This window comes from Carcharodon carcharias, chromosome 13, assembly GCF_017639515.1.
Source record: "Carcharodon carcharias isolate sCarCar2 chromosome 13, sCarCar2.pri, whole genome shotgun sequence".
NCBI classification, from domain to species: Eukaryota; Metazoa; Chordata; class Chondrichthyes; order Lamniformes; family Lamnidae; genus Carcharodon; species Carcharodon carcharias.
Window position 1 is genome coordinate 96,767,051 of NC_054479.1, and position 22,878 is coordinate 96,789,928.

The following is a 22,878-nucleotide window of genomic DNA, read 5'->3' on the forward strand; positions in this document are numbered from 1 at the left end:
ATAAGGAAAAGCATCCAAGCCTATTCCTTCTTCAAAGTATCCAGCATAGATACTATCATGGAGTCCATGTCACAACTAATCTCCTGAGGGAAATCCAAAGTGGCAATTTACCAACCTCACTCTCCCGTGAGGAGTCTCACATACTGGCAGCATGTGCTGGAAACTCAGGTACATCCTCGGTATGATTTTCTAATCAGAAAATCAAAGGTGCTATGAACCTGGATTCCAATGAAAATTCCCAACAGGTGAGGCTTCCCTGAAAGTAAAAAATTGAAAAAAATCTTTTAAAATAATCTCTGATCCTAAAAATCCCAGGGCAAAATTTGAGAACACTTATGCACCCCTATGATGGAAACCTAATCTGCTACATTCCACAGATAACATACCCTCTGACTCAACCGCACAAGATCCATCATTTGAGGTGAAATATTTGATTATCCAAGTCAATACTTATTCTAGAACTATTACTACTAAAGTATTCAGATACTTAGCACTTCTCATTAGAATCTGTGAAAGGTTCAGAGTCAATGAGATTTACACTATAATAATTACAGCATCTGAGTACTGATGGTTATACATCTCTTCTAAAACAGATTCATGGTAATTCAGTGGTAATCATTTTTCATTTAAATCAAATAAAGCACAATCCGTTGTTCTTAAACCCTGGTAAGACAATTTTTTTTGGTCACATGTTTCCTTTTGCTCATTTTTCCTTTCGAATTTTGTGGGCTTGGAGATTTGGAAAAGGCTGTCGCCTTATTGGCAGGTAAATTCCAGGTTAGAACAGCACAGTCTGTTTGACTAAGCAAGTTGGGACAGATGGAAATGAACAGAAACATGAGGTAATCTTTACACCTCACCCCTGGAATTCCAAACTGTGCACCAACACAACCCTGTGGAGCCAAAGATTTGGAGGCCAGTCGCTGGCTCAGAATGGTTATTCCAATTTACTAGTGTAAATGTAGCAAGCAGTGGCTATTAATAATTAGGAAACTCGTTCTATAAAATTTAGCAATTTGTAAAAAGCTATTTGCAGTCATCAAAATGCATATTATGAATTGTGTCAGACAGAAAATGAGATTGGTTACACACAAGAGGGTGATGACAAGCTCTGTCCTTGCTCTGATACATATCTCATTAGGGAAGGTTATCTCTGGCATAAGTAGGTCATATCCTTACAACTTAAGGGATATCATGTTGCAATGTTGTGATCTTTTGATTTATCTAACAAGTATGCCATCAAGAGGTATTGGCTTCAATCCACGAGAAACTCAGGCCTATTTGAAAACTGTATATTTCAATCATGTGGTCACACACAAAGCCAACAACACATGGCCTGCAGCTTTGTTGTGAAGATAGCGAGCTTGCAACATATTTTTATTATCACGTTGGTGATCGTATTGCATTCATTCCTTACAGAAGCTTCCAATAAGATGCCACCACAGTGTCTAGTTTGTGTTCTGAGGCCGTTCAATATGGTTTTCCACAGAACTCTGGCTCCTGGACTGAATTCTGGCTCTTGGTAAATAATGCTTTTATTTGTCAGATTTTGTTGGAGGGTTGTGAGTGAACCAAATTTGAATTTGAATTTGAAACAAGGGTGGCACAAGCTAATCATAATGGGGTAGGTGTAAGAGGGGCTGTGATGCCTGTGGAACATTATTCCAGTTTGATCGTTCACCCTAAAGAGAAAGCGTTACAGGGTAGTGACAGAACCATTTTGGATTTTTTTTCTGGGGTGGAGGGGAGGGGGAAATGGATTTGGGAACAGGAGCTTTCCAAATCAACACAACCACTTAAAAAAGTCTATTTTTCATGTAAGGATTTCATAAAAAGGTTCAACTTTTTTATTCATTCATGGGATGTGGGCATCACTGGCTAGGCCAGCATCTATTGCCCATCCCTTATTGCACTCAGGATGGTGGTGGTGAGCTGCCGTCTTGAACTGCTGCAGTCCATATGGTGCAGGAGCTCAGCAAAGCTCCTTAGGCAGCACCTTCCAAACCCACGACCGCTACCATCTAGAAGAACAACAGCAGCAGACACATGAGGACACCACCACCTGGAAGTTACCCTCCAAGTCACTCACCATCCTGACTTGGAAATATATCACCATTCCTTCACTGTTGCTTGGTCAAAATCCAGGAACTCCCTGCCTAACTGAAGCAAATGTAAACAGTAATTCTACTGCTGTCTATATGGATATTCTTGTTCTCTGTCACTTGGTACTTCAGTAAATTGATGAAGGCCCACAAAGGAGTAACGTAAAAGTAAAATAAATAGAACCAAGTAGCCCATGATGTTCAGTAACAGTATTTTGTTACACCACCTTTGAGAAGCTTTATCACTGAGACAAGCTGCCCATTATAAGGAGTAAATTTTGATGGCAAGGATCACAGTGTGAAAATTCATTTGACCATAGCGGGAACCAGAAAATTTGACACAGGTCCAGTTGCCATGAATGGTAACCAATGGCCTTTGTACCCAATTCATCATTTTGTGCACCTGAGTGAGATTCATGCCAGGAGCAGAGCCTCACTAAATTTACCCTTTGTAAACTGCGAGATGCTTTAGATAATATAGGTACAAGGTTAGATTTTTATTAATATGACAAAGCTCTATGCTGCTTGAACTTATCAGGAATTCAAGCACAGAATGGAAAACCCTCCAAGACCTGATGACCCCCAAATTGAGTTCCCAAAATTAAGCTCTGTGCTAAGATTTTTGGGTTCGATGCTGAATGTGTGAAATACCAGCAATGAACCTACAGCATCAATTCAACCTGACAGTCGAGAAACTGAAATCATTTTTGGGGTTTGGAGGCCTCATTCCATCGGAAGGAAAATTGGCCAGCGATTGAATGCAGGCAGAAGGCAAGTAGGACTATGTGACAGTAGGGAGAGTAGATGCCAGGGGTGGGGGCCAAAATGGGTCAATGGTTGATTTTTGTGGTGTTCTCCTGCTCCTCAGGACCTTCAGAGAACCACAGAAAAGTTACAGCACAGAAACAGGCCATTCAGCCCATCGTGTCTGCACCAGCCGAAAAATAAAAAATAAAAAAATCTAGCCATCCATTTTAATCCCACCTTCCAGCACCTGGCCCATAGCCTTGCAGGTTCCAGCACTTTAGGTGCAGGTCCAGGTGCCTTTTAAATGAGTTGAGGGTTTCTGCCTCCACCACCAAACTAGGCAGTGAATTCCAAACACCTACCAACCTCTGGGAGAGGAGGTTATTCCTCATGTCCCCTCTAATCCTTCTACTAATCACCTTAAATTGGTGCCCCCTGGTAATTGACCTCTCTTAGGGGAATGAGGGCATGCCTGTCTACTCTATCTAGGCCCCTCATAATCTTGTACTCGTCAATCAGGTCACCCCTCAGCCTCCTCTGTAGTGAGGAAAACAACCCCAGCCTGCCAATCTTTCCTTATAGCTGCAATTTTCAAGCCCTGGCGACATTCTTGTAAATCTCCTCCGTACTCTCTCCAGAGCAATTAGGTCCTTCCTGTAATGACTGTACACAAAATTCCAGTTGTGGCCTAACCAGTGTTTTATACAGTTCCATCATTACATCCCTGCTTTTGTATTCTATTCCTAGTTCAATAAAGGAATGCTTTCTTTATTACCTTATCCACCTGTTAGGCCACTCAATGCCTGGAGAAGTACAACTGACCTGTGTTCTCCATTTCTCCTTTAGAATTGTATTCAAGGTCCTGCAACAGGAATTGGACCCAATTTGCTTAGTTAACAGTCTCATGCCTATTTTAGGTGGGAATGCTAAGGGCCAATTAAAGGCCTGCTTGAAAGTTGACTCAGCTGGGTAAATGGGCACCCAAGGACCCCTACAGATTTTTAATGCCTACTCACCCATTTTTCAGGCAAGAAACTGGCAGCCATTGATTGAAAGTCTTACCAATAATGTTTCATTCCCTGTTCTCTTGGATCTTTAAGCTCTTACCACAAATGAGCATAAAATTAACCTAACCAACTAAAACTGTTATCACAGTTTTTATTTCTTCATGGGATGAGTGTCACTGGCTAGGCCAGCATTTTTTGCCCATCCCTAATTGCCCTTGGGAAGGTGGTGATAAGCTGCCTTCTTGAAGGGTAGCAACGTGGTGCAGGCACACACACACTGCTGTTAGGGAGGGAGTTCCAGGTGTTTGGCCCAGGAACAATGAAGGAACGGCAATGTAGTTCCAAGTAAGGATGATGCGTGGTTTGGTGATAGCCTTCCCACGCAGCTGTTGCCCTTTTTCTTCTAGGTGGTAGAAGTGACAGGTTTAGGTGTTTTTGAAGGCGCACAGTGTAATCATCAGCGAACATCCCCACTTCTGACCTTATGATGGTGGGAAAGTCATTGATGAAGCAAATGAAAATGGTTGGTTCAACTCTGGAGGATCCTCTGCAGCAACATCCTGGGAAAGGAATAATTGGCCTCCACAACCATCTTCCTTTGTGATAGGTATGACTCCAACCAGTGTAGAGTTTCCCCCTGATCCAACTGACTTCAGTTTTGCTAGGGATCCTTGATGTCACACTCAGTAAAATGCTGCCTTGATGACAAGGGCAGTCACTCTCACCTCACCTCTGGAATTCAGCTCTTTTGTCCATGTTTAGACCAAGGCTGTAATGTGGTCTGGAGCTGAGTGCTTCTGGCAGTGCCCAGGTGTTGTATTTAACACAACACAATATATTTCTTTCAAGGAATTGTTAACTTATTCTTGTGAATTAGTGGTGGTATTTTTCTTTTTAATGGAGGAATGCCCAATTTTTTTCCCATGATTAGCAGCCAGCTAATGGAACTGCATTCTCTGAAGTCCCACAAATCACCTCCAACTTCATTTCTCTTCATTAATTGGGAAGATAAAGAGTGGGTCTCCTGTTCTTGAATGAGGAATTTCAGGCCTTTCAGTATCTGATTGAAGCCTAAAAGACTACTTATACTGCGGAATGCCTTCGGAAAGTGGTGTCATAAAAATGCCTGGGGGCCCAGGTGCTGTTTAAGCCATCTTATGAATAGCACAGTACACAGCACTGAAACAAAACCATAAACAAGCATGCCCATGCAAGCTTGTATGCATCCACTTGTGTGAAAACCAAGCTGGTGATTTACCATGAAAATCAGTGGCTGTTATTATCAATTGTACCTTCTATATTGGCATCAAGGTCAGGGTCATCTCCAGTGATGACAGAAAAATCTCTTTCAATGGGTCTTGAAGCCAATATTTGCATGTCAGTGCCAAGGTTTATATTGCTCACAGCTCCATCAGGTAGATGGTCCGTAAATGCATTAGAGATAGTTATCCACAAGACGGTTCACTGACCTACATGTTCAGAAAACAAACATCGTGCATTAGATAAGGATTACTCACTTTATCAAATTCCCATCTGATATGTGGCATGTCAACATAGTAGTGACTATGAGGGCGAATTTTTTTTCACTCTGCTTGCTGTAGAGAATATATTTGCAATTGGGGTGCAGACAACAGTGCAAAATTCTCCTTCCATTAATTACATGTAAATGATTCTGTTGAATATTCATATTCTGGCTGCTTCCTTACCATCTGTTTTTACAATTATGCCCATGTCCTGAGAGTATTGGACATCATGTTGGCACTGATCGCTATCTCCATGCATACTGCACTGCTGTACTCCAGGGAAGAGATCCTGGCACTTAAGTGACAAGTAATATTCAATGCCACACATCAGTCCAAGCCTGAATGTTGTCCAGGTCTTGCTGCATGCAGGCAAGGGCTGCTTCAGTATCTGAGGAGTTGTGAATGGTGCTGAACATTGTGCAATCATCAGCGAACATCCCACTTCTGACCTTATGATGGAAGGAAGGTCATTGATAAAGCTGCTGAAGATGGTTGGGCCTAGGACACTGCCCTGAGGAATTCCGGCAGCGATGTCCTGGGACTGAGATGATTGACCTCCAACAACCACAACCAGCTTCCTTTGTGCTGGGTATGACTCCAACAAGGGGAGAGTTTTCCCCCAATTCCTACTGACTTCAATTTTGCTAGAGCTCCTTGATGCCACACTCAGTCAAATGCTGCCTTGATGATACAGGCAGTGACTCTCACCTCACCTCTGGTAGTGCAAAACCTCACCACCAGTTTTCCAGCCACAAAACAGGGAACTTGAGTATTGTGCAGCTCACCGAGTCCGCTTCATGCTTCCACTTTTGCTTTGCTGTCCAATCTTAGCGCCAGCAATGTGTGCTATACAGCTTTTGGAAAGACCGAAATGTAACTTAAAAATCTTTACACCTTCGAAGCTGCAACAATTTTTTACCTCCTTATGGTCACTTCCCTTTAACTGACCATAACTCTTCAAACTTTTGCTGTTGTCCTTTACTGGGCTGTTAACACATATAATTTCTTAGCCCCTCTGTTTTGACACACTTCTAGTGACAGGCCCAAGATGCGCCTGGAACCCCTATGAATAATTCAAAAGGGATGACCAAAGAAAAATTCCAGAAAGTTGGTTGGCGCTGGGATATATACTCCTAATGTTGACACAGAGTACTGCATCAGCGAGAACAGTTTTACAGTAGGTTGCGTGTATTGTACCAAGAATAAGTTAAAAAGTCTGGTGACTTTTTGAATTATGCTTTGTCTTTGCATTCATCAAACAGGTGTTGTTAGATAATTGGGTACACAAAGTTCTATGTACTTGCCTGAATTTTGTATATGATGCAAGAATGGCTGTTGAATTGATTTGGAGAAACTATACTCACCTTTCAGTTGACTTTTTGATTTTGCTTCTTTTGTGCCAAAATGACTAAAAATTTCAGGTAATGCAAAGCATTTTTTCTCTAAATTTATAGTTTTGTTTAGAAATATGGAACTGTCACTCAAATAACAGATGTGAACCATACTCTCAAAACACAATTTTCAGCTCTACACTCCCCATACTCAAGACATGGTGGAGTGGTGTGTCTGTCCAAAGCTGGGAGGACCTTGGAAGGTTTGTTGCAATTGTAGATGAGATGCTTTGGATGGGAGAAAATCCACAGTAGCTACTTTGAATCACTGGCTGAACTTAGCATTTTCTCTCACCAACACCCAGCGTGTGAGGATTAGGTATTTTTTAAATAAGGAAAACACATTACAAGTGTTCGAAGTTCTAATATGGAAGGGAAAGAATCATGTTTTAAAGCTCGCTGCTTTAAATATAAATTGGGAGCGTGACGAGGGAAGGGATAGTTACACTTACTTTGCTGAAGTGCCAACATATGGAGTAACAGAGTTGCAGTATATAATTCTGTGCACGTGATACACCAGCTGGGGAGTTACTGACCTTAGAGAAATGCTGAATGAAGAATATTGCCATTGGAAAGCAGAGATCATCAAGGGGGAGAAATTTGTTCGTATTACGCTGCTTTAGCGCACGATATAGACTTAAAGCTTGCCCCAGTGAATCGATGTGTGTCTGTGTAGCACCTCCAAAAGTGCTACAATGCAAATGAAGTTCTCCCTGTGGAGGCTTAGTTAACCTGGGCTATTCTCTCAAATCTTCCAACTGCAGGTTTTAAATTGAAATTAGGGGCAATTAGGATTTGGCACAATGCAGTGAGGTCCAGGGTGAAATTTCTTAGTTGTCCTTTAATGCTCAGATTATATCATTTTTCAATTTTTGTGCAAGATAGATAAATCCTTCTGTTCGCAGCCCTCCTTTAACCAGCCCAGATCCCAATGTATTTCTGATCAGGCAGTCAGTGGGTTTTTTAGTGGCTGCACAGTCTATGTTGACATCTAAACCCAGTATTAGTGCTGACCTGGGATGAGAGTCAAAGCCAAGACACAAACCAAATACATATAAAATGGTCTCATTTCATTTAATTATAAGTTAATCCCTTCATGAATTTTTTAACCAATCCCGAAGGGCTGAATTTTCCAGGCCAGTGATGGCAGGACAGGAGGCAGGAGAGCCAGGAAAATAGAGGGGAGCCGGGTTGTGATGGCTCCTCAATGTATTCCCGCTACAGGAAAGCTTCCCAGGGGCATGCAGGGATCTGGGCCACCGAAGGGTGGTGGGGGGGTTGGCAGCCGATTAAGGCGATTACAGTCCCAATTAGGGCTGGCTTTGCGGCCTTGCGGCCCTTTCCCACCAGTAGAGTGACCCCCAACATGTGCAGAGGCTACTAGGTCCATGGAGGCGGCCTCCTTGTGGCAGGCCAGGAGGCCAGTGGAGGAGAAGCTCCAGGTCCCAATGATGGGACCAGGAGAAAGAAAGGCTGCACCAATTGCCCAAATTATTCCTCTGGAGGAGTTTCCCTCAGCTCTGAGGAGCGTAACGGCTTCGGTCTTCACCATTTTGCTAATGATCCATGCTCTGAGGGCACCTTCATGTTGAGGTTAACAGCTTTTAAGCAAGTACAGAGGCAGGGGAAGGGGGAAGAAGAAAAGGGACATTCTGTGACAGAGTGAGAGGCCAAAGCAGGTGGTAATGGGACAAGTAAAGAAATAAAAGATGGATGTAAAGGAGGCATAAATGGGAAAAGCAGAATCATCACAGCTGTCATCCCAAAAAAATTGGGGGAAGAAGTTATGATCTGAAATTGTTGAACTCAATATTGAGTCCAGAGGATTATAAAATGCCTAATCATGCTGTCCCTCAAGCCTGCATTCAGTTTCGTTGGAACAGTGTAAAAGGCATAGAATAGAAAGCTCAGATGGGGGTGGGGTGGAAAATTAAAATGACAGGCAATTGGAAATTCAGGGTCACTCTTGCGGACTGAAAGGAGATGTTCCGCAAAGCGGACATCCAATCTTCATTTAGTCTCCCCAATCTTAAAGGAAATTGCATTGTGAGCAGTAAATACACATTTACATATATTAGATATATACAGTATACTAAATTGAAAGGAGGTACAAGAAAATAACTTTTATCTGGATGAAAGGCAAGGGGTAAAAAGTCAGGTGTTGCATTTTTAAAAATTCATTCAAGGTATGTGGATTTCTCTGGCTAGACCAGCATTTATTGCCCATCCCTAATTGCCCTTGGGAAGGTGGTGGTGAGCTGCCTTCTGGAACCGCTGCAGTCCATGTGGTGTAGGTACACCCACAGTGCTGTTAGGAAGGGAGCTCCAGGATTTTGACTGAACGACAGTGAAGGAACGGTAATATATTTCCAAGTCAGGATTGTGAGAGGCCTGGAGGGGAATTTCCAGGTGGTGTTCCCATTTATCTGCTGCCCTTGTCCGTTTACATGGTAGCGGTCGTGGGTTTGGAAGGTGCTATCTAAGGAGCCATGGTGTGTTTCTGCAGTGCATCTTGTAGGTGGTACACACTGCTGCCACTGTGCATCAGTGGTGGAGGGAGTGAATGTTTGTGGATGGGGTGCCAATCAAGCGGGCTGCTTTGTCCTGGATGGTGTCACGCTTCATGAGTCCTGTTGGAGCTGCACTAATCCAGGCAAGGGAAGAATATTCCATCACACTCCTGACTTGTGCCTTGTAGATTGTGGACAGGTTCTGGGGAATCAGGAGGTGGGTTACTCGTCACATAATTCCTAGCCTCTGACCTGCTCTTGTAGCCACAGTAATTATATGGCTGGTCCAGTTCAGCTTCTGGTCATTGGCAACCCCCCAGGATGCTGATAGTGGGGGATTCAGCGATGGTAATTCCATTGAATGTCAAGGGACGATGGTTAGACTCTCTCTTGTTGGAGATGGTAATTGCCTGGCACTTGTGTGGCACGAATGTTTCTTGCCACTTGTCAGCCTAAGCCTGAATGTTGTCCAGGTCTTGCCACATGCAGGCAAGGATTGCTTCAGTATCTGAGGAGTTGCGAACAATGAACATTGTGCAATCATCAGCGAACATCCCCACTTCAGACCTTACGATGGAAGGAAGGTCACTGATGAAAAATTAAAATGGCAGCGCGAGAGGAGCCAGGAGTTTGAGAAGAGCACACAGGGAGCGTGACAAGGGCAATGGCAGATAAAACGGGCAAGAGAGAGCCCCTTCAACCTGTATTTACCTGTCAGAGCCAAAGTGTGACGTTACAGAAAAACAGGTAGGTGATTGGTGGGTATCCCTTCCATGTCTCTTTTGATTAGCCAAGTGGATTAAATCAGGAGACATTATTACAGCTGAAGAGTACAGTTAAGAAATTAAGAAAAATTTAACAACTAAATTAATTAAATAGAATAGAGGTGGCTGGGCAGGCGATGTGTTGCAGCTGTAGCATGTGAGACTGGTGGATGCCGGTGTGATCCATGGTGACCACATCTGCAGCAAGTGTTGGCTGCTCGAGGAACTTCGGCTCAGAGTTAATGAGCTGGAGTCCGAGCTGCGGACACTGCGAAACATCAGGGAGGGGGAGAGTTACCTGGACACTGTTTCAGGAGACAGTCACACCCCTTAGGTTAATTACATCAAATTTGGACCATGGTCAGGGACAGGAGGGTGTGACTGTAAGTGAGGCAGGTATGTGGATCCAGAATTTAGCTTTGGAGGAGCTTCAGCCAGTGCCCTAGTCCAATAGGGATGAGGCTCTTGCTCCCGGTGTGGACAAGGGCATAGTCGGCAGGCATGATGAGCAAACTGACCATGGCACAATGGTACAGAGCACCAATCAAGTTGGGGGAGAAAAGAGAAATGTAGAAGTAATAGGGGCTAGCATTGTTAGGGGAATAGATACTGTTCTCTGCAGCAAAGGCAGAAAATCCCAAAGGCTGTGTTGCCTTCCTGGTGCCAAGGTTAAGGACATCTTTTCTGGGCTGGAAAGAAACTTAGAGTGGGAGGGAAAGGATTCAGTCGTCATGGTCCATGTAGGTACCAACGGCATAGGTAGGACGTGGAAAGACGCTCTGCTGAGGGATTACAAGCAGCTCGGTGCTAAATCAAAAAGCAGAACCACAAAGGTAATAATGTCTGGATTGCTACCTGAGCCACGTGTAAATTGGCGTAAGGTGAAAAAGATTAGAGAGGTAAATGCGTAGCTCAAAGATTGGTGTGGAAGAAATGGGTTCCGATTCATGGGGCACTGACATCAATTCTGGGAAGGAGACAGCAGTTCCATTGGGACGGGCTTCATTTGAACCATGCTGGGACCAGTGTCCTGGCAAATCGTATAACTAGGGTTTTAGATAGGCCTTTAAACTAATTAGTGGGAGGAGGGTTCAAGTTTAAAAAATCAAAAAAAAACAAGAGAGCAGAGGAGCAGGGTAGTGAAGAGGTGAACAATAATCAAAGTGTGCAGGAAGGGGCAGAAAACATAAGCAGAAGAGTGCAGCAGAAATTAGAACCAGGATGAGTAATAATGGTAAAAAGTCAAAGCTTAAGGCTCTTTATCTGAATGCATGCAGCATTTGTAACAAGACAGATGAGGTGACGGCACAAATTAGAATAATGAATATGACTTGATAGCTATTACAGAGATGTAATCGCAGGGTGACCAAGACTGGGAACTCAATATTGAAGGGTATTCGATTTTCCAGAAAAATAGGCAAAAAGGAAAAGGAGGTGGGGTAGCTTTGTTATTAAAAGAAGGTATCAGTCCAGTGGTGAGTAGTGATATAGGTCCAATAGATCGTGATGTAGAATCAGTTTGTGTGGAAATAAGGAATAACAAGGGGAGGAAGTCATGGGTGGGAGTCGTCTATAGGCCCCAAAAAGTTACCTCAATGTAGGACAAGCTATAAAATTGGGAAATAATGGAGGCATGTAAGAAGGGCGCTACAATTGTCATGAGTGATTTTAATCTACATATTCACTCGACAAATCAGATTGGCAGGGATAACATGGAAGATGAATTTGCTGAGTGCATCAGGGATTGTTTCCTAGAGTAATACATCGCATAACCTGCCCAGGAACAGGCTATTTTAGATCTAGTAAGAGACGTCATAGTTAAGGATCCTCTCGGGGGTAGCGATCGCAATATGGTAGAATTTCAAATTCAGTTTGAGGGTGAGCAACTCGGGTCTCAAATCAGTGTTTAAGTCAAACTTAAATAAGGTCAATCACAGAGATACGAAGAAAGAGTTGTCTAAAGCGGGCTGGGAAAATAGACTAAGGGGAAGGTCAATGGATGAGCAGGGACAGACATTTAAGCAGATATTACATGAAGTTCGGCAAAATTTTATCCTGATCAAAAAGAAGGACTCGATGAGACGGATGAACCACCTGTGGTTAACAAAGGTGGGCAAGGACAGGATTCAATCAAAAACTAAGGCATACAAAGTGGCAAAAGCTAATGGTAGGCCAGAGGATTGGGAATTTTTTTTTAGGAACCAGCAGCAGATGACTAAAAAGCTAATGAAGAGGGGGAAAATTGATTATGAAAGTAAACTGGCAAGAAATGTAAAAACAAAAAGCAAGAGCTTCTACATGTATATATGTATGAAAAAAAGAGTAGCTAAAGTGAGCGTGGGACTTTTGATAATGGGGAACAGGGAAATGGCAGATAATTTAAACCAATATTTTGCATTGGCCTTCACAGTAGAGGATACTAAAAACATCCCAAAGATATTTGATAAGCAAGGAGCTAAATGGGAAGAAAGATCCTCTAACTGTCTCTATCACGAGGAACAAGGTATTTGACAAACTAATGGGACTAAAGGCAGACAAGTCACCAGAACTAATGGCCTGCATTCAAGGTTTTTAACAGAAGTGGCTGCGGTGATAGTGGAGGCATTGGTCGAAATATTCCAGAACTCACTGGATTCCAGGAGGGTCCCAGTGGATTGGAAAAATGCTAATGTGATGCCCCTGCTCAAAGAGGGAGGGAGACAAAAAGCAGGAAATTACAGGCTAGTCAGCCTAACATCTGTCATTGGGAAAATTCTAGAGTCCATTATTAAGGAAGAAATGGCAGGACATTTAGAAAAGATTAACAGAGTCAACATGGCTTTGTGAAAGGGAAATCATGTTTGACAAATTTGCTAGAGTTATTTTAGGATATAACAAGCAGAGTTGATAAAGGGGAACCGGTAAATGTAGTGTATTTGGATTTCCAGAAGGCATTCGATAAGGTACCACATAAAGGGTTATTGTACAAGATAGGAGCTCAGCATATTGGGGGTAATGTTTTAGCATGGATTGAGGATTGGTTAACACACAGAAGATAGACAGTTGGGAATAATGGGTCTTTTTCAGGTTGGAAATGATGTAACTAGTGGAATGCCACAAGGATCAGTCCTAGGGCCTCAATTATTTACTATCTATATTAATGACTTGGAAGAGAGGGCAGAGTGCAAGGTGTCCAAATTTGCTGACAATACTAGAACAGGTGGGAGGGCATGTTGTGATGAGGACATAAGGAATCTGCAAGGGGATATAGGTAGGTTGAGTGAGTGGGCAAATACTTGACAGATGGAGTTTACTGTAGGCAAGTGTGAGATCATGCACTTTAGTAGGAAGAATCAAAAGGCAGACTATCACTTAAAGAGAGAGAGATGCCAAAATAAAAGTGCAGCATAGAGGGATCTGGTTGTTCTTGTGCATGAAACACAGAAAGTTAGCATGCAGGTGCAACAAGTAATTAAGAAGGCAAACAGCATTTTGACCTGTATTGCTAGAGGGTTGGAGTTTAGAAATGGGATAGTCTTGTTGCAGCTGTACAGGGTGTTGGTGAGGCCACACCTGTAATACTCTGTACAGTTTTTGTCCCCATTTTTAAGAAAGAATATATTGGCATTGGAGGCAGCTCAAAAGCTGATTCACTAGGCTGATTCCTGGGATGAAGGGGTTGACTTATCAAGAACAGCTAAACAGGTTAGGCCTTTATTCATTAGAGTTTAGAAGAATGAGGGATGATCTCATTGAAATGTACAAGAATCTGAGGGGGCTTGCCAGGGTAGATGTTGAGAAGATGTTTCCAATAGTGGGGGAATCTCAAACGAGGGGACATAGTTACAGAATAAGGGGACACTCATTTAAAACTGAGATGCGAAGAAATTTCTTCTCTCAGTGGGTAGTGAATGTCTGGAATTCTCTACCACAGAGAGTTGTGGAGGCTAGATCACTGAAAATACTTAAAGTGGAGGTAGATAGATTTTTAAAATATCGGGGAGTTGAGGGCTATGAGGAGCTGGCATGAAAGAAGAGTTGAGGCCTGGGGCAGGTCAGCCATGAGCTTATTGAACGGTGGGACAGGCTCAAGGGGTTGAATGGCCTACTCCTGCTCCTATTTCTTTCATTCTTATGATGCAGATGAAGATGGTTGGGACTAGGACATTACCCTGAGGAACTCCTGCAGTGACGTTCTGGAACTGAGATGACTGACCTCCAACAACCACAACCATCTTCCTTTGTGCTAGGCACGACTCCAACTAGTGGAGTGTTCCCACCCCCCACCACCAATTCCCATTGACTCCAGTTTTGCTAGTGTTCCTTGATGCCTCACTAGGTGAAATGCGGCCTTCATGTCAAGGGCAGTCACTCTCACCTCACCTCTGGAGTTCAGCTTTTTTGTCCATGTTTGAACCAAGACTGCAATGAGGTCAGGAGTTGACTGGACCTGGTGGGACCCAAACCGAGGGAAAATGTGCAGGTTATTGCTAAGCAAGTTCCACTTGATAGCCCTGTTGATGACCTGTTCCATCACTTTACTCATGATTGAGAGTAGACTGATGGGGCGGTAATTGGCCAATTTGGATTTGTTCTATTTTTTGTGGACAGGACATAACTGGGCAATTTTTCCACATTGCTGGGTAGATGCTAGTGTTGTAGCTGTACTGGAACAGCTGGGCTAGGGGCACAGCAAGTTCTGGATCACAAGTCTTCAGTACTATTGCTGGAATATTGTCAGGGCCCATAGCCTTTCCGGTGTCCAGTGCCTTCAGCCGTTTCTTGATATCACGAGAAGTAAATCAAATTGGCTAAAGACTGGCAACTGTGATGCGGGGAACCTCTGGAGGAGGCCGAGATGGGTCATCCACTCAGCATTTCTTGCTGAAGATTGCTGTGAATGCTTCAGCCTTATCTTTTGCACTGACGTGCTGTGCTGGGCTCCCTCATCATTGAGGATGGGGATATTTGTAAAGCATTCTCCTCCAGTGAGTTGTTTAATTATCCACCATTCATGACTGGATGTGGCAGGACCGCAGAGTTTAGATCTGATCCATTGGTTGTGGAATTGCTTGGCTCTGTCTATTGCTTGTTGCTTATGCTGTTTGACATGCAAGTAGTCTTGTGTTATAGCTTCATCAGGTTGACACCTCATGTTTAGGTATGCCTGGTGCTGCTCCTGGAATGCCCTCCAGCACTCCTCATTGAACCAGGCTTGATCCACTGGCTTGATGGTAATGGTAGAGTGGGGGATATGCCAGGCATGAGGTTACAGATTGTGGTTGAGTACGATTCTGCTGCTGCTGATGGCCCACAGCACCCAATGGTTGCCCACTCCTGAGTTGCTAGATCTGTTCAAAATCTATCCCATTTAGCATGATGATTGCGCCACACAATATGATGGAGGGTATCCTCAATGTGAAGATGGGACTTTGCTTCCACAAGGACTGTGCGGTGGTCACTCCTACCAAATCTGTTATGGATAGATGCATCTGCGGCAGGCAGGTTGGTGAGGATGAGGTCAAGTAGGTTTTTCCCTCCTGTTAGTTCCCTCACCACCTGTCACAGACCCAGTCTAACAGCTATGTCCTTTAGGACTCAGCCAGCAATAGTACTTTCGAGCCACTCTTGGTGATGTACATTGAAGTTCCCTTTTCAGAATACATTCTGCGCCCTTGTCACCATCAAAGTGGTGTTCAACACAGAGGACTACTGTGCATGGGCGGTATGTGGTGATCAGCAGAAAGTTTCCTTGCCCATGTTCGATCTGATGCCATGAGACCTCTGGTGCCATGAGACTTCAGGTACTGAGTCGATGTTGAGGACTCCCAGGGCAACTCCCTCCTGACTGAATATGACTGTGCCACCACCTCTGCTGGGTCTGTCCTGCTGGTGGGACAGATATGTGTCAAGGTAAGTTTCTGTAAGTATGATTATGTCAGGTTGTTGCTTGACTAGTCTGTGAGACAGCTCTCCCAATTTTGGCACAAGCCCCCAGATGTTAGTAAGGAGGACTTTGCAGGGTCAACAGGGCTGCGATTGCTGTTGTCGTTTCTGGTGTCTAGGTCGATGCCGGGTGGTCCATACGGTTTCATTCTTTTTAGATTTTTAAGCAGTTTGATACAACTGAGTGGCATTTAAGAGTCAACCACATTGCTGTGGGTCTGGAATCACATGTAGGCTAGACCAGGTAAGGATGGCAGGTGTTTTTTTTTACGACGATTGGCAGTAGTTTCACGGTCATCATTAATTCCAGATTTTTTTTTATTGAATTGAAATTTCGCCATCTGCCATGGTGGGATTCGAACCCACCTTCCCAGAGCATTACCCTGGGTCTCTGGATTACTAATCCTATGACAATATCAATATTCCACTGCCTCCCCCTGTGCTTCAAAGGTAAGGTACCATAGAAAGGGGAGGGAGTGTTCAAGGACTGGACCAGAGTGGTGTGGAGGGAACAGTCCCTTTAGAATGCTGAAAGGGGAAGAGATGGGAAATATATTTGGTGGTGGCATCATACTGGGTGGTGGAAATGGCAGAGGATGATCTGTTGAATCTGGAGGCTGTGGGGTAGAAGGTGAAAAAAAGAGGAACCCAATTGGGAGGGAGAGGAAAGAGGAGAGAGCAGAATGGACCCAGTTGAGGGACTTGGTAACCATGGTGAGAGGAATCCTCAGTTGAGGAAAAATGAGGACGTATTGTCACCTTCCATACCAGTGATAAATACTAATTGTTTTGTGCTCCTCTGAACACAATAGCTGGAGTACAGCCTTGTAATATTCTTCTTCAGTCTATTTATCTTTTGATCCTGCCTTTTTAAAAATGTTATGTGACCTTAGAAATGCCATCGATATGCCAACTAATTGTCTGAGTTTAATTCTATTAAGGTGCAATCTGACAAAAACAGAGGTGTCAGATTTCGCTCTGCACAGCTGGAATCTATTTTACTTGCTCTGTGATGATAATTTATAGTGTTATTAGGAAACTATCAAGAACAGACCTTACATAATGATGATTATATAACTTTTCAATATCACAGCAGCAAAACTACTGCTTTTGCAGGAGGTGATATATACCACAGAACTCTGCCATAGGTTCTGTTATACTCACCTTGCTAAGTGACAAATTACAATCACCATTTCCAGAAGATCACAATAACAGAACTTTATGAACGGTGGTAAGGATTGGATGGTGAATGGAGAAGGCCATTGATCTGAAACATTACTTGAGTTTTGCATTGAAAATTGGTGACTGTTGTGTATTTTATATTTCAGATCTATGACAGCAGTTTCTATATGTGGTAACAGATTTTATTCACAGTGCTTTAAAATGTCTGCAGTATGTTCCAGCTCTTTCTACAGTTTGTCTATCTTTCCCAGAATTCACAACCAGGCTTAATCAATTGAGTACAGTGAGCATTGATAGTAACAGACTCATATTATCAAACACCGAACAAGTGAACACGACAGTAACATCAACCTGGAGCCTTGGGTTGTGTACCACAGTCCAGCCAACCTTTTAAGACAAAATTTACAATTATGGAGCATGCTGGTTGACCAAAGCATTTTGGTTAATATCACTAATGTAGAGAGTTGGGTGTCAGTAAACCATATAAGATTACAAACTTAAGTTTGGTTTTGTAAGGCAGAACAAGGTTTCTTTTAACCTTGCTTCCATCCCTTTTTCCAGCACCATCAAAAATTCCTAAGGATATTTATATGGCTCTTGATATGCCTAATATGTTACATAAAGGCCTCCAACACTACACTGGAAATACATGTTTCCTATTCATACTATGTAATTTGAGATAGTCCCTTCCACTAAAAATTATAATATGAAATATAATATCCTTGATTATGATTTATTTAAAACCCAGCTAGTTGCTCTTACTTTCTTCAAGTTCCTATAATGCTGCTTCAGGTTTCTTCAAAATGACTAACTGTCTCTCCTTTAGTAAATGATCCATACTGCTGGATTAATGTTGAAGACTCCCAGCCTCCTAGACTTTTGTCTGAAGAACCTACTCAAAGGTAGCCTAGGTTTATCTTAACAGATAGTATAAGCTTTCCTGATGTGCTCAAGGCTCCTCTTGGCTCTTGTATCAATATTTCAGCTTTACCTGAAAAATCTTTCAGGCTCCAGACAATGTTGACTCATTTTCAAAAAGAACACTCTTGGCCAAGCAAAACCCCCCACACTGTCATCCATCATTTCCATCTGACAGCATGACTTTATCAACTCCATAAGATCATTGATGTCAACTCAGAACACAGAGACTATTAGCACAAAAACCATGAGCTCTCGTGTAATTTTACTTAAGGGGTCATTAACTGCTGCTATTTTGAAGATTTATTTTTACATAACGTTCCTTCCAAAGCTTAATGTCAATGCCATTTTGTTAGTACTGTACTAAAAGTTTAAAATGTCAACTCCCACAGCTCAAAGTAGCCTAAAAAGTAATTTTCCATAAATGAAGATGCCAATAACAGAAAATGACAGATGTTTCTTCCGCGCACATCCATTATATCAGAGAAAATAATCCACATCAAATTTAAAAATTTTAATTCTAATACCGGATTTTTTTTCTTTTTATTTTTCATTATAAGGAGAATTGTGTATCTCGCAAGGCTATCCACGCTAGTGGCACTTTTGCCTCTGAATCAGCAAGTTGTGGCCTCGATTCCCAACCTAGAACTTAAGCACAATATCTAGACAGGCATCCCATTCTCTGTTCTTGCCAATCTTCCTGCTTAGCTCATCCACATGGGGCTAAGCCTTACCAACCTCTATCCCAGCTTGCTCACCCTGTATTCCACTGGGTTCAGCTGGTGGTTTGACATTCACGTTCCCTTTCTACACTTCCCTTGAGATCACCTGCCTTCTTGCGTGCAGGGTCTTGCGTCATGACCTCATGGGGGTATGATTGTATTGATATCCTGGCTTTCACTGAAAGCTGGCCCACAGCTTCCCCCCATCATATCCTGTCTATCCTAAAGGACGCTTAATTTAATCTCTATCATATCACTTACTTCTGCCCTGAAGCATATCTGCTGCTGCTACCCTCATTCACACCTTTATCACCTTATGACTAGATCCTCTGGCAGCCACCCATCCTACACTCCCCATAAACTTAATTGGAAGAAGAGCTGAGAGCATACTCTCAACATCCTGACAAACATTGCTTTCATCAGGCAGTACCACCAAGAAGTAAATTACCTGTTCACTCATCCCTTTTGTTAATTGAAGCAACTTTTCTTGGTAAAAAAATTAGCTGCTGTATTTGCTTACATTACAATAATGACGTTTCAAATGTGAACTAACTAGTTATACACTGCTTTGGGATTATGAAAGTTACTATATTAATGCAAGTTATTTCTTTCACACCCCTGTAGCGTTAACAAGCTGCAATGTTTCCCCAAAGCTAAAAGGTTAATATTAAACATAAAAATGTTAACATTAATTACGTGCACCTAGGGCTAGAGTAAGATTGAGAATGTTAATTGCAAAGTTTATTGTAGAGGTGTCAACATTATGTAAATAAATGAGCATGTCAAGTCAACAAGAGGCTGTAAAGACAGTATAAAATTAACTATAATTAACTCTAAATATACTCACAGACAGGTAATTGGATTGTCAACACCACTTCTGTTGCTTGAGAGCTGGCCCTTCTGTCCCACTACAGGGATGAGAGATTGCTTGCGCACAGTACACTGACTTCTTTGCCGTATCTGTGGTAAAAGGATGTAGAGATCAATCAAAGAAAAAAAAGAGAAATACTGTGGATGTTGGAAATCTGAAACAAAAACAGAAAATGCTGGAAAAACTCAGCAGGTCTAGCAGCATCTGTGGAGAGAGAAATAGAGTTAACATTTCAAGTCTGTGTGAAGAAGAGTCAAGTGGACTCGAAATGTTAACTCTGTTCCTCTCTCCACAGACGCTACTAGACCTGCTGAGTTTTTCCAGCATTCTCTGCTTTCCTTTCAATCAAAGAAAATGTTAACTAGATATGCTGAAACTGGCCAGTGGCATTGCACCATCCAGGTGCCCTCCAATGCACTTGAAAAACCATGCACCGAAATCAAATCAATAGGAGCTGCAAAGCAGCAATACATATCAACACTAACAACAGAATCAAAACTCAAGACATCAGCGCCCAGCAGAATCTGGTATGATATAACCAATTAATTTAACTTCCTGGTAACATGCTGGAAAAGATGTATTTGACAGGATTTTCCTGTTCCAAACGCTACAGCATCCTTTTAGCTCAAGTTTCTGACACTTTTCTCCTGATCTAAAACAGATTTGTATAAGAAATGGGCTGATTAGCAGTAGACTAAGGGTGACTGTGATCCAGCATTACTAATGGGGAGTATGACCCTGATTTCCCATGATGCGCACCCTTGAGCCAGAGATTTACGCACTATTACAATTGCCCTCTGATTGTTCTCAGGCTACACATACCTGGGTTTACTTATTCACACCAATTCCTTACAGGGAGAACTTGAGCGTATAAATATTGGTATTTTCCATGTTAAGGAATATTATATTCTTCATCTTTAGAACCAAAGAGGTTTATATAACATAAAACGAAGCCAATGGCCTAATGCCTGTGTATTTGCCCATTGAGAGAACAAACCAAAACTATTACCATTACCTTGTTCTCTCATGATAGTGCTATATTTGCCTCTACTTCAATTGTTTACCTATTTTTCACAGATACGATGTTCTCTTCAACTACTTCCCATACCAAAGCATGTCACGTATTATTTGTTTTTTTCCAGTGCAAAAAAAGATCTAGTGCAGGACATTATTTAGTTAACTTGATTGCAATTAAAATATCCTCCGGTCATTTAAAATGGCAGCACTTTGGAAAATGAGCCCCACCTGGGACTTCTTGAGCTATGAAACATATCTATCGCCGAATCAGCATATACTGCAATGGCACAGGAATGTCCTGTTGCTGCACTTGTGGTAAAATGTTGCTGCATTATAACATACATTTTTCTAGACTAAAGCAGGATGTGGCGAGAGCAACATGCCAGGAGGATTATTCTGGAGAGAAAACTATTTAAATGAACATTATTCATTTTAAACAAGGCTGTTTCATCACTTAATGATATACTGTATATAAGTCGATGGGTCACTATTCTATTTATCATAAGTACAGCCGGAAATCTATGGTTAATGGAAAAGGCTGACACTTTATATTACAAGTTCAGATGTAGCTGCCCTTATTCATGTTGTTACTTTTCTCCTAAAAGCAATTTATTGTATCGCAATACATTTATGGACACGCTTTATGATATAGCTTAGTCTGTGCAGTTAATAAGGTGAAGCTTTAGTGTTTATATATAAACGTCATTACTTTCAAAGCCATTGCTACTACAAAGGCTGCTGCAGACTCCCTAATCTGCTGGGTGATACAATGACTATCCATTGTATCACAAATAGACAACCTGGCAACATGGAAACTGGAGCTTATGGAGTCTTGTCAATGAGTATTCCAAATGTTTGACAGATCTATCAGCTGTTTGTCCACAGGATAGTGATAATGAAATGATTCAATGGTTGGCTGTCCTATGGTTTATTTTCATTGCTCACCCAGGTCAACCAGTTTTGAACCTCATGTGAGGTAACAAACGGACAAAAATACAACAGTGGCAGCTTACATTTATTTACTCAAAGAGTCACGGAACGGTTACAGCACAGAGGGAGACCATTTGGCCTGTCGTGTCTGTGCTGGCTCTCTGAAGGAGCAATTCACCTAGAGCCACTCCCCCCCACCTTCTCCCTGTAGCCCTGCACAGTCATATTAGAAAATAATCCAATTCCCTCTTGAATGCCTTGATTGAACCTACCTCCACCACATTCCCAGGCAGTGCATCCCAGCTCCTAACCACTTGCTGTGTAAAAAAAATGCTCATGTTGCCATTGCTTCTTTGTCAATTACTTTAAATCTCTGCCCTCTGGTTCTTGATCTTTCCACCAATGGGAAGAGTTTTTTCCTATTTACTCTGTCCAGAACTCTCATAATTTTGAATACCTCTATCAAATCTCCTCTCAACCTTCTCTTAAAAGAAAAACAGTCACAACTTTTCCAATCTATGTAACTATAGTCCCTCATCCCTGTAAACATTCTCGTGAATCTTTCCTGCACCATTTCTAAAGCCTTCACATCCTTCCTAAAGTGTGGCGCCCAGAATTGGACGCAATGCTCCAGTCAAGGCCGAACCAGTGTTTTATATAGGTTTAACATAATATCCTTGCTTTTGTGCTCCGTGCCTCTATTGATAAAGTCCAAGATGCCATATGCTTTATTAACCACTCTCTCAACCTGTCCTGCCACCTTCAATTATTTATGCACATATGCACCCAGGTTCCTCTGCTCTTGCACCCATTATAGAATTGTACCCTTTATTTTATATTGTCTCTCCACATTCTTCCTACCAAATGAATCACTTTGTACTTCTCTACATTAAATTTCATCTGCCACTTGTCTGCACTTTCCACCGAAATTGTCTATTGCCTTTTTGAAGTTTAATGCTATCCTCTTCACAGCTCACAATACCTCCAAGAAACTTTCATCTGCAAATTTTGAAATTGTGCCCTATACACCAAGATCTAGGTCATGAATATATATTAACATATACCCTAACACCAACTCCTGGTGAAATCCATTATAAACATTCCTTCAGTTTGAAAAACAACCAGTAACCACTACGCAATGTTTCATGTCACTTAGCCAATTTTGTATCCACGTTGCTGTTTTCCCTTTTATTCCATGAGCTATAACTTTGCTCACAAGTCTGTCGCCCGGCACTTTTCCAAAAGCCCTTTGGAAGTCCATTTACACCA

General features: G+C 42.3%; 1 protein-coding gene across 3 annotated transcripts in view; it reads right to left on the reverse strand.

Moving 5' to 3' along the window:
• cald1a (caldesmon 1a) overlaps positions 1–22,878 on the reverse strand; it is a 203,007-nt gene that overhangs the window by 139,973 nt on the left and 40,156 nt on the right. For all 3 annotated transcript variants that reach the window (XM_041201871.1, XM_041201870.1, XM_041201872.1), the window contains one exon: positions 19,639–19,751. The gene's annotated coding sequence lies outside the window, so the exon portion shown is untranslated. The remainder of the gene's footprint in view (positions 1–19,638; positions 19,752–22,878) is intronic.